The 11,111-nt window shown below is 42.3% G+C and overlaps 1 long non-coding RNA gene across 11 annotated transcripts in view; it reads right to left on the bottom strand.

Annotated features, from left to right (window-relative positions):
• Nucleotides 1–277: 277 nt before the first annotated feature.
• The window catches only part of LOC134547508 (uncharacterized), a 69,888-nt gene continuing 59,054 nt past the window's right edge, over nucleotides 278–11,111 (bottom strand). For 6 of the 11 annotated variants that reach the window (XR_010079504.1, XR_010079496.1, XR_010079502.1 and 3 more), the window contains 3 exons: nucleotides 9,719–9,844; nucleotides 9,094–9,178; nucleotides 5,550–7,422 (listed from right to left, as the gene is read on the bottom strand). This is a non-coding gene — a long non-coding RNA (uncharacterized LOC134547508). Of the gene's footprint in view, nucleotides 1,918–4,364; nucleotides 4,518–5,549; nucleotides 7,423–7,717; nucleotides 8,278–9,093; nucleotides 9,179–9,718; nucleotides 9,845–10,033 lie in introns of those variants that run through there. The other 5 variants (XR_010079501.1, XR_010079500.1, XR_010079498.1 and 2 more) reach the window with 5 other exon arrangements.

Consider the following 11,111-nt stretch of genomic DNA (forward strand, 5'->3'; position numbering starts at 1 on the left):
TAAGTCCCACTGATGCCAAAGAGTGCATCTTCTCCCCAGCCTCCACCATTCCCAGGTCCACTTTGGCTTGTGAAGTGTGCTGAAAACAGTTCCCTCTTCTTTCTTTCTTTCTTTCTTTTTCTTTCTTTCTTTCTTTCTTTCTTTCTTTCTTTCTTTCTTTCTTTCTTTCTTTCTTTCTTTCTTTCTTTCTTTCTTTCTTTCTTTCTTTCTTTCTTTCTTTCTTTCTTTCTTTCTTTCTTTCTTTCTTTCTTTCTTTCTTTCTTTCTTTCTTTCTTTCTTTCTTTCTTTCTTTCTTTCTTTCTTTCTTTCTTTCTTTCTTTCTTTCTTTCTTTCTTTCTTTCTTTCTTTCTTTCTTTCTTTCTTTCTTTCTTTCTTTCTTTCTTTCTTTCTTTCTTTCTTTCTTTCTTTCTTTCTTTCTTTCTTTCTTTCTTTCTTTCTTTCTTTCTTTCCTTTTTTATTTTTTTCCCCTCTGTGTTGTCAAATTCAGTAAATAAGCAAAAAGGGTGACCCAGCTGCCAACAGACGTGGCGAGAGCCTTTCCTTTCCATTTGATGGAAAACCTACACTGTTTTATGTCGGGGAATGGATCTCCTTGTCATTTTCCCTAATGATATTTAGAAGTCATGCACAGGATTTCCAACACCCAGAAACTGTTAAATACTGAAAACCTTGTGTGGATTCCCACAGTAACCCTCTGTGGAAGAGGAAACAATCCCACGTGGTCTTCAGTGGGATGCTGTGTCACCTGGAGCAGCATTATCTGGGGTATCCAGGGCACAGAGCTCCTTCCAAAAGTGTGACTCAGCTCAGCCTGGCTTTATGGAAAACCAGGGGTAAGGAAACTCAGCCCACAATGCTCTCAGAAAGCAAATAGCAGTGCAGAGAGGGCTGAGTCATCTATTAAAATAGGCACCTTTTTCTTTGCAGATCACCTTTTTTCCTAATTTTTGCAGTATTTTCCCTGCTACACTGAACATCCTAAATAACACTAACCCACCTCCCTGTTGCCAGCAGAGAGCCTTTACAGTGCTATGGAGAACTGTTTTGAAGGTACAAATCACTTGACCTAAAGACTCTCCCTGGAGTGTCAATGCTGTGTGCTACATTTTCACTCTGCCAAACTCTTTATTTAGCACATGCTAAAGAACATTTAACATTTAAAGATCCCCTCTGTACATCCTTTAAATGTCTCCATTCTTTGCTTGTAGATTAATATGTCTTCTGTGAAAATGAGATAATTGATTACAGAGCTGTATTATTTACAAATGAAGTGTTGTTCATGTATTGACCTTTCATTTCTATAGCTCAATACCAGACCTTGTACAGCATTTTTAATTAGGGAAAGGGTTACAGAATTATAAGAAAAGAGCTCCTGTAGAGATTTTAATAAAAGGAAACTTTAAGAGGACTTGCACATTTAAAACATAGTATTTGATCAGGTTCTACATCCCAAATATCTGTTTGTAAAGAGAAGGAAGCCTCCTGCTTCCAGAGTAACGCAGACTGAAGGGGATGATCAATAGACACAAGTGAGTGCTTGCCCTTCACCCTGCCCTGGCAGTTCTCCTTCACCAGGGGACTCATTTCAGCCCAATCTTCTTGATGAGCAACCGGCAAAGCCCATCTGAGCGTGTCAAAAATATAAAATCAGGGGACTTGGGTGTATACACAGAAACAAAGCTCCCAAAATCAGTGGCCGTGGAGCCACCAAACGCCATTGTCAAAGGTGCTGGAAATGCCAAAGAGGCAAAACGTGGCAAATTCACCCTCCTGAAGCTGGACAGGGCCACCTGACCTGCAGAGCCAGGCTGGATTAAACAATGGAGCACCCACAGCCTGGGTGGATAAAGGAGGCAGCCCCATCCCTGGCCGTGGTGTAATCTCAGCAGCTGTGAGCTCAGGATGTCTCAAACATAGCTGAAAGAGAGACAATAGGTAAGGAAGGAGGAAAAAACAATTAAATACAGCATAAACATAGTCCACAGAAGTTGGAGGCTTAGAAAGAAATATGTTCTGCTTGGGAAGGGGAGGATACCCTGTGAGAGGCACCAACAGGCTTGGGAAAGCTTTGGATTTTAAGAATAACCAAGAAAAACCTCTCCAGAAGTGACTCTGACTTAGTCTTCATATAAATGCTTTGGTCTGGTTATGTCTGGTTTAGTTTGGTCTCTGAAATGAGTACAGTTTGTAGTGAAGGCAGGGATTTGGATGGGAGAAAAACATGCTGGGGACAGGCAGCTCTGTGGTGTGCAAAAAGCCACTCGAGGTGCTCATTTCAGGTGTCTGACCAAAGGCAGAGATGCTCACAACACACAGGGAACATAAACCATTGCAATGCTTAATTTCCACTGATAGAGTCAGACAAACAACAACAAAAATTATCCGAATTTATCCAGACAATGTGCTTCTAATAAAACTCCAAACAGACAAAGCTCAGGTTGATTCCACCACCCTTCCCCGGGAGGGTGAAGGAGGATTTCCCTCGTGGACTTCAATATATTCAGACTCATGAATAAAAGTATATGAAACATAAAGCAAATCATTCAATTTCTCAGTAACAACGATGTTAGTTACAGCCATAAAACAAATCTTGTAACTGCAGAAGGGGGATTTTTTAAAATCTTTTTATTAATTCAACAGAAGCATATTAAAAATGTCTGTCATTACAAGTCTGGAGAAAAGTATTAGGTTCAGATAAGGTCGTTGAGGAAAGATAGAGGAAAGTAAGGGAGGGAAGGCTTTAAGCACTTTTTCAGGGTCCTGTGTATATGGACAAATAGCACAAATCCATCTTCAGAGGGTCTGTTTTGGGGAACCTTCACCCCAATACATGTAGTGACATGTGCAACATCCACTGAACTGATGAGAAAAACCTCACATCATCTCCTTCCAGCACTCTTTGGGAATTTTGAGCTTGCTGCTTGAACAGCTGAATAGTTTGCAACCTGGACTTCATCTGAGGCATCACAGGTACCTTTTTTTTTGTTAAAGGGCTGGTCATGTTCGCCTCTAAGTATCATCTTCTGGCCAAGTGATGATTCCCTGTTCTTACTGTCCAGTCACTCCTATTCAATGATATTACAACTAACAAAATTAAGAGTATATTCCAAGCAGCTGAAGCAATTCTGCTGTTTATGGCCAGGTCTACCACACGAGGTAGATCACACACCCACCACACAAACCGTGCTGTAGTTTTGCAGAAGGTGGCAGCAGCCCTTGGGCAACCCCAGTTTGTGGCTGTCCCCATGTGCAGGAAGGAGCCTGAGCAGGGCCCATCCACCTCACACGGTCACATTTTTAGCCTTGGTCACATCTGAAAAGAGCAGGGTGGGGGTGTGCTGCTCCTGGAGCACAATATATCCCATACATCCAGCTCTCTGGGCTAGGCAGGATGCAGGGACCTCTCAGATGTGGAGCCAATGGGGAGCACTCTGGCTACCTGGGATTTTATAAATCTTTCAGCTATCAGTCTTTCAGAGCTCCAAATGCAAAATCCAGCAGCCCGGGATATCGTGGATTTATGACTTGGGATTTATGAACTGGTCTGGATAAAATAAGAACTGCCTGACTTTTTCTTTTTCTTTTTTTTTTTTTTCTTCAGTTTGAGAAAAAAAAATCATAAAAAATGAAGACCTGATTCTTTTTTCCCCTTTCAAATCTTGTTTATACAAATGTGGATGTCTTGTATATATTCAATTATTTTGATTTTTCTTCTTATCTGTGTGCTTTCTGGGGCTGGAAGCAGAACAGAGAACAAGCAATGCTGCTCTCACAAGGTTTCCTGCCTGACAAGAATATCCTGAAGAATCATGGTTCTCCCAGCCCTTCTCCTAAAGTTAGGAAAGGTGCTGATAAATGTTTAAGGAGGCTTCTGGATGTTTCCAAGCAGTGGGGTAGCTCCTCACCATACTGCTGCCCCATCTCTCACCCACTTTCATCACTTTTTTCCTTAAATAGTTTTGCAGCTTGTTTTATCTTTCACTTGATGCACTCTGAGTTTTTATTACATTATGCCTACATACATGTATACAATCACATGGCTCTTTTCAGCTGCAAAGGCATACACACATACATGTTAATGAGAGAGCATTATGGATGCTTTGTGTAAAGGTTGGACTAGATGATCTTGGAGTTAATTTCCAGCCTTAATGATTCTATAATTCCATCATTCTATTGACTGTTTTATTAAAAAGCAGTATAGACTGCCTGGTTTTTTTTTGTTTGTTGCCAGTGAACTGTATATATTTTGCATGAGAGCCCATCCCAAAGGAATTTCTAGGCTTACGTGATTTTTGTGACCTTCCTTTCTATATTTCTTATCTTACCAAAAAAAAAAAAAAAAAAAAAAAGGAGACAGTATTTACCTTGGTCAGGAAGAAAACATGTCAGAATGTCAGATATATTTTTTGCTTCTCTTCTGATTGACCCTTTCCCTTCCTTTTTCATACAGTTCCTGAATAACTTTCTTCCTGCAACCCTTGAATTCCATTGGTTCTTTGATGGATCACGGTACCCCCCTAGGAAAAACCAGCCTAATAAATAGCTCAAGTCTTTCAACCTCCCGCCCTCCCCATCCCCTTGGGCTAAGAATTCACATGCTAGCCCTGCCAGACCGTGCCAACACCTCCACCAAGGCTTGCTGAAACCTTTGCACTCGCCATTCACCTCCTCACACATCAGGCTGGCACCACGCAGATGCTGCTGCTGCAGAGTTTGACCTCCACATGAGACCTGCAAGAATCTCCTCAGGCTTCTGACAACCTCTCCAGAAGGGAAGGGGCTGTGCCTGGAGGAAAGGCCAGGGAGGGCACAGCAGGAAGGGTGCTCTCACCCCTTCTCCTGGTGGTGCCCCAGGCACAGAGGCAATGCCACAGCAGCACCGGTGAACTGGGGATGGTGCTGCTGGAGCAACTTAGCTTTGCTCTGCCCATGAAGAACAAGCTTTTGCATCACCTTTGGTGCTTGAATAATCTAATTGTGGAGGTGTTTATCACACCAAGGAATTCTGAAACAATGGTGCACCCCCAGCCCAGGTGGATAGAGGAGGCAGCCCCGTCCCTGGCTGTGCTGTTGAACTCAGCAGCTGTGAGCTCAGGATGTCCCAAACATAGCTGGAAGAGAAACAAAAAACCCTCCCAGCCCCTGTCCTGAGAACCACGGAATGGAAATGCAACAGACTCAGTCTAAGAAGTGTCAGCAACTTGCTTTTTGTGGGTCTGAAGGAAAATGTGCTGGTTTGTTTCTAATTACCACAAATTCAGAGTGGAGGGTTTTTTTTTTTTTCAGCATGACTTGCAGCCCAGGAATGATTTGATTTGGAGATTTTTTTTTAAATAAAATCAAGGAGCCCAAATCATGTCTCAGAGCTAGATATAAATTGCTGCTTAAAAAAGAAATCCAAAATTGTATTGGTGTTTAATTATTCCGTGTGAATTTTCCAATCACCATCTCTTTTTAAGCTCTGAAGTTACATGGGTGAGCAACCAGGTGTGGGATGGGGAGGCCAGGAGACTGCTCCTCAGGTTTGGTTAAGAAAATTTGCTGAAAAGTTCATGTGGATGAAGGAAATTTATTGAACAGTGAGGATGGTGGTGTTTGGAAATATATCTTCCCAGTTTTCACTCCACTGAGCATCTCCATCCCTGGTATCTCGGGTACCCGGAGCATCTCCCATTCAGGCACTGGAGATGTTTTGGAGGCAGAGTAGGGGGAGCTTGGAAAATAGTTTTGCTCCTCTGCAGGCCTTTTTCTGTCCACTTTTCACCTCGCTGGAAGCTGGGGAAGAGCAGGTGGCTCTCGTGGCACTGGGGATGTGGTACCCACACCAGAGCAGCAGAGCAGGAGCAGGGGAGGGCAGCGGAGCAGCACTTCCTCCTGGGGACATCCCGAAGCTCTCACTCCTCTCCCTGCAGCACCCAACACTACCAAAACCCACCACACACTCCTCGTGTGCCAAGAGCATCCTCACTTGGCTGCTGGGTCCTGGTACGTGGCTCCTGCTCTCCCCCAGTGCCGGTACCACTCCTGGCATGGCCATTAAAAATTATCTCTCCATCAGAGGGAGAGGGAGGGGGCTGGGGGCAGGCTCTGGTGTGAGGCACCGAGTGCCTGGACCCTGCTAAGTTCAAAGGCAGCCTCCCTCCCACCCCGAGGAGGGATGCAGCCGGCCGGAGGATGGCTGGAGGCCACACAGACGGGAAGGTATGTAACAATCCATTTATCACTTTGCAAATATTAGTGCTGCTTGCATTTGCTGCAGCAATATTTCTTCTTGGAAATTGGTGAAGTGAGTAATAACAATGTTATTTATTCTAAGACCTTGGAACTGAGAAGCAATAACAGGGGGACTGTTCCCTTGAAAGCTTCAGAGGTGCAGGAAATAAAACGGGGGGCAGGGGTGGGGAGGGCGGGAAATCAACCAACAAAGGTCTGGAGGAGAGCAAGCCACTGAAACCTCGTGTTTAATTTCTTTGCCCCAAAGGTAGTGAAACGCTTTTTGTCCTGGTTTACACATAAACAAGGCGGGGTGGGAAGAAGGGTGAATATTTTGGATTCACCCCTGGCTGGAAGATCCTGCAAGGTACCAGCAGGGCACGCAGCTTGGGTTTGGGGTCTGGCAAAGAACCTCCCTCACCACAGAGGCTCCTGGTTCCCTTCTTGCATTTTTTTTTTTTCATCCCACCCCCCTCTCCACCCCCTCCTTCCCCTTCCATCCCTTATCTGAATATATAAGGCTGCCCTTTGCTCAGATTTATGGGTTGGGGCAGCGCTGTGTGTATTTACAGTCTCCTGACCTGCAGACCTACAGCTGAACAAGAGCAGGAGGAAACCAGGGCCTGTTCCATAAACAGAGACAGATACGTGGGGGAGGCAGCAGGAATTGTGAGCAGCACTTAACATTTTTAACTATTTGGCCAAACCGAGGAATTAGTGATTAGATTAGAGGCAAAGAAAAATGAGAAGCAGGGTTAAAGATTTAGGGAAGGTGGGGGAAAAGGACAGCAACAACCAAGAGAGGCCCCAGGTTTGGCATGGGGAGAAAATAAAAGTTATTGGGATGTTGTAAAATGTTTTCCAGGGCAAAAGGGAAGAAATGAAAGCAAATCTCCAAAGCATTTTAATCAAGTTGTGCTTTCCTTGGGTGGAACTGAACAGTGCTTCTCAAGTCTGATTACCTTTTGAGGAGGTAGATTACTTAGTATGTGTTTATTCAGGAACTAATTGCCTCAGATTAAGTAAAAAAAAAAACAAAAAACAAAAAAAACCAAACCAACCTTTACTCAATGACAATAAATATTTCTTAGGTCTGTATCTATCAGTTGGTTTGTTGGTAGAAATTCAGTGCAGATGAGAAAATATTTGAAAGGGGCCAGAGCATTTACCCAACTTCTCAGAAGCAAAGGCACCAAAAGTGGCAACAACCTGGAAAATGAATATATGAAATGCAACGTATGTAAGGGTCACAATATAGCACAAGTATATCAACATGATGAACAGCTTTGATGAAAATGGTAAACAAAACCACCCTCTTTTCCTGTGGCTTGTTTTACATTGCAATAAACCACTGACTCTATAACCTATCAGAACATGCTGAGATTTTATGCATCATTTCCAACTACTATTTGAACATTTGGTTTAGAGTAGTCATGAACCATAATTAATGGGATTTTTTGTGTGTGTGTCCTGATAAAAAGCAAGCTTTATTGTATTTTATTACCTGTTGGTCCAAAGCTCCATAGAGATGATGTAAATTCATTGTAGGTTTTAGGCTGGGGAAATAGGGGAAATGGGGGGTTTGCACATGGCTATGATGAATTAACATTTAACAATTTCTAATCAAACCCAGAAGTTTAGCTTGAGATGCCTCATCCAAATTTTCCTTTCTCCTGGGAGTGAGTTGACACAGAGATTTTGGCCCAGCTCAGCCTACCAGGAGGAAAAGGGGGAAAGAAAAACTCCCCCCAAAACAACCCAGGCACCACAAAGACCATGGAGATGAATGGCTCTATTTTATGAGCCATAAAAGTTTTATTCATCTTGACACCGAAACAGGTTTAGGCAGCGAGTTGACACGCCTTAAATAAATAAGTGGAATTAATTCCCCAGCTCTTGAAACAATAGCAGAGTGCCCGTGACGCTGGGAGCTGCCCCGCTGCTTCCCGTTGCTGCTCGATATTGATATTATTTGTGGGTTGGCTTTTTTTGTTGTTTTCTTTTTTTCTTTCTCTTTTTTTTTTTTCCCTCTGGGGCCTGGTTGCTCCACTTCAGATTCTTCCCCTGTTTTATTAGAGGTTGAAAAAGGTTCAAGACCTGGTTGTACCACTGCTCCCACCGACAGCTAAAAAACCAGTTTGGCGTCTGGTTTGTCTGTTGTTTTACTGCTGACCTTCAAATCAACTTTCCCCCCTGACCCCAGGAGGCATCTATCATGACAAGAGGCTGTTTAACACAAATGGTGCCCATTTATAGGGGAAGAGAGTCAGAAGATTTCCTTGGTTGTTGGGGTGGTTTTTTTGTTGTTTTCTCTTTTTTTTTTTTTTTTTTTTTTTTAATGAAGAATTTGGTTTTTTCACCCCTCTTTTCTCAGTCACCACAGGTGAAATCCCTCCTAGCAGCTGGCTTATGAAATAATGTGAGGGGAGGCCTTAATGAGCTGAAAGCACCCTCAGCTGGAGATAAATATATGCAAATGAGATGCACAAACAAAGGAGCCCGGACAGAGAAATATCTGCAATTCCAGCAAAATGCTGCCTGCAGCTAGAAGATGAACAGCTTTGATAAAATGGTAACAAAAAGCACCTTTTTCTCCTCCAGCTTGTTTTACATTGCAATAGAGCATTGTTATTGTAACCCATTGGAGCATGCAGAGGTTTTCTGCCGCTTCAAAAAAAAAAAGAAAACCTGTTTAAACATTTGTTTTTAAGGCATTCATGGGCTATGAGCAATGTGATAGCTTGGAGGGTTTTTTTTTTTTGGTGGCTTGGGGTAGGATTTTTGGGGGTGTTGGTTTGGTCTCGGTGGGTATTTTGGGTATGTCTTTTTTTTTTTTTTTAAGCAATTTTTAAAATATATATATTTTAGTATCTATATTACCTGTTGGTCTCTCTCTGACTCGGGTTTCTGGTGATTTTGGTCATGATATTTTGCAAGGAGGAAGGCAGGGTGCGGGTGGCTGTTGCTTCTCCCAAAAAAAAAAAAAAAAAAAAAAAAAAAAAAAAAAATGGAAAAAAAAAAATCCAAGTTTGCTTTCAAATTTGGAGGGAAAATCCAAGTTGACAAGTAGTAAGAAGCAGCTCGGGGCTGGGGAGAGAAGAGAGGAAAAAAATCCAGACTTGAACATTCACCAAGCAGCACCCAAACAGGCAGCTTTAATGAAAGCAATCAAGCCTCGGAGCTAATTCAAAGACAGACTAACATGCTGATTTTAATAAGCTTTTAAAAGGCAATCTCTAACTTTTAAAAGTCGCTCTTTTTAATTTAATTGGGTTTGGGGTTTTGGTTGGGTGTTTTTTTCTTTTTTTTTTTGGTTTATATATTGCCAAAACAAACACAGTCACTAAAATATGTTTTCAATATGTATAAGTAGCATATCTAGAAAATGTTTTAAATTAGCCCCGTATTTTGAGCGGGGAGGGGAGAGGGTGGAGGAAGGAAAGAAAGAGGCTTACTTGGGACGAGTCAAAGACATTTTCCAGGGGTCATCATGTCAAAATATTACCTTTATCTTCTCGTCCTTGCCTTCATGAATCCTCCTTTGTGGATGTACGGATGCCTCTTTACCTGCAGGCTCCTTCAGAAAACAGCCCCGACCGATCGTCTCTCGGTGGCAGGCAAACCTGCCTTTCTGAAAGGCAGAGCAGAAAAAAAGGCAGAGAAAATACAGTGCTGTTTAACTTTTAACCTTATGATATCATTAAATAGATCATTATGGATTTATAAATGGAGGGTAAACACTATAAAGTTTAGAGGGCCCTTTTCTCCAGGCACTAACCGCAATTTTTATATCTGGCAAGAAGAGGAAAAATAGACTTACCTTTAAGGGGAAAAATCCCCCTCTTTCTTTGGCACTTACAGATGTTAGAGCAGACAAGTGTCGGATTTCCCCTATGTCAAGAAGATTTCCTAATTTTTCACAGCCTTCTCCTGTTGCATTTTTGGCCCGGTGTGGGAATCATCAATTTAATTTGTGGGGCTGCGCACTGGAAATCAAGATATACGTGTACGTGTGCTTTAATGAACCCTAAAACCTGACAGGCAGCTCTCTGCTCGCGGCTGCCCCAAGCTCAGGACCTCAAGAGTTAATAAAAAACTTGGTTCTATTAGGAAGGCTTTCTTTTTGCAGCCCAGGTTTGTAGCAGCATAATTATGTTCAACTGCTGCTGTTTGAAAAGGGCAAACAGCATCTTAGGCACAGAACAATGAAATTACAGCTGAGATTTAGGTTAGCAAAAGCCGTCTTCTGCAGGCTTTTATGATTCATTATTTCCCATTAAATACAGTATTAGAAGTGTACACCAGATAGCTCATGGTTGCTGCGCTCAGAGCACATTATCTATATTACACAGGTCTGGGGAGCAGAATTAGAAAACTTTGGGGGAATGAGCAATATGTGTTTGCTGATAGAAGTACCATATGGCTCATCTTCCTCAATTGCTTTCATTGCGACTCTGATGCTGGAGAAATTAAAGTTTTATTTGATGTGGCACAGCTTAATGAACTGTCTTCTGTTAGGAAAATTGAATATGTTTCCTGTTATTTGAGCACAGAGCCCTCATGGTTTTGGCTGATGAGGGATGCATTATGTATTGTTTATTTAGCATTTTGAAAACAAAAGCAGATATTGGAGGTAAAATTGATTACTGCAGGATGTGTTATATAATCACATTTTTCTCTCTTTAAATTATGGCCTCGCCTATTGTTTTTATGGCAGCATTTTTTGAGGAGGAGGGGGGGAGGGCATCCCCTAATAGGAAAAAAAAAAAAAGGAGAGGTTGTTGAGGCAAAGCACATAATCCCAGCTTCGTTTAAAAGCAGAGTTAGAGCTTTTTAAGTTTAGGGAAGGACATGGCAGAAAAAGAAGTGCACTCACACACGTATTAACCTGCAGGCCC

The sequence above is a fragment of the Prinia subflava genome, chromosome 2, assembly GCF_021018805.1.
Source record: "Prinia subflava isolate CZ2003 ecotype Zambia chromosome 2, Cam_Psub_1.2, whole genome shotgun sequence".
Classification (NCBI taxonomy): domain Eukaryota; kingdom Metazoa; phylum Chordata; class Aves; order Passeriformes; family Cisticolidae; genus Prinia; species Prinia subflava.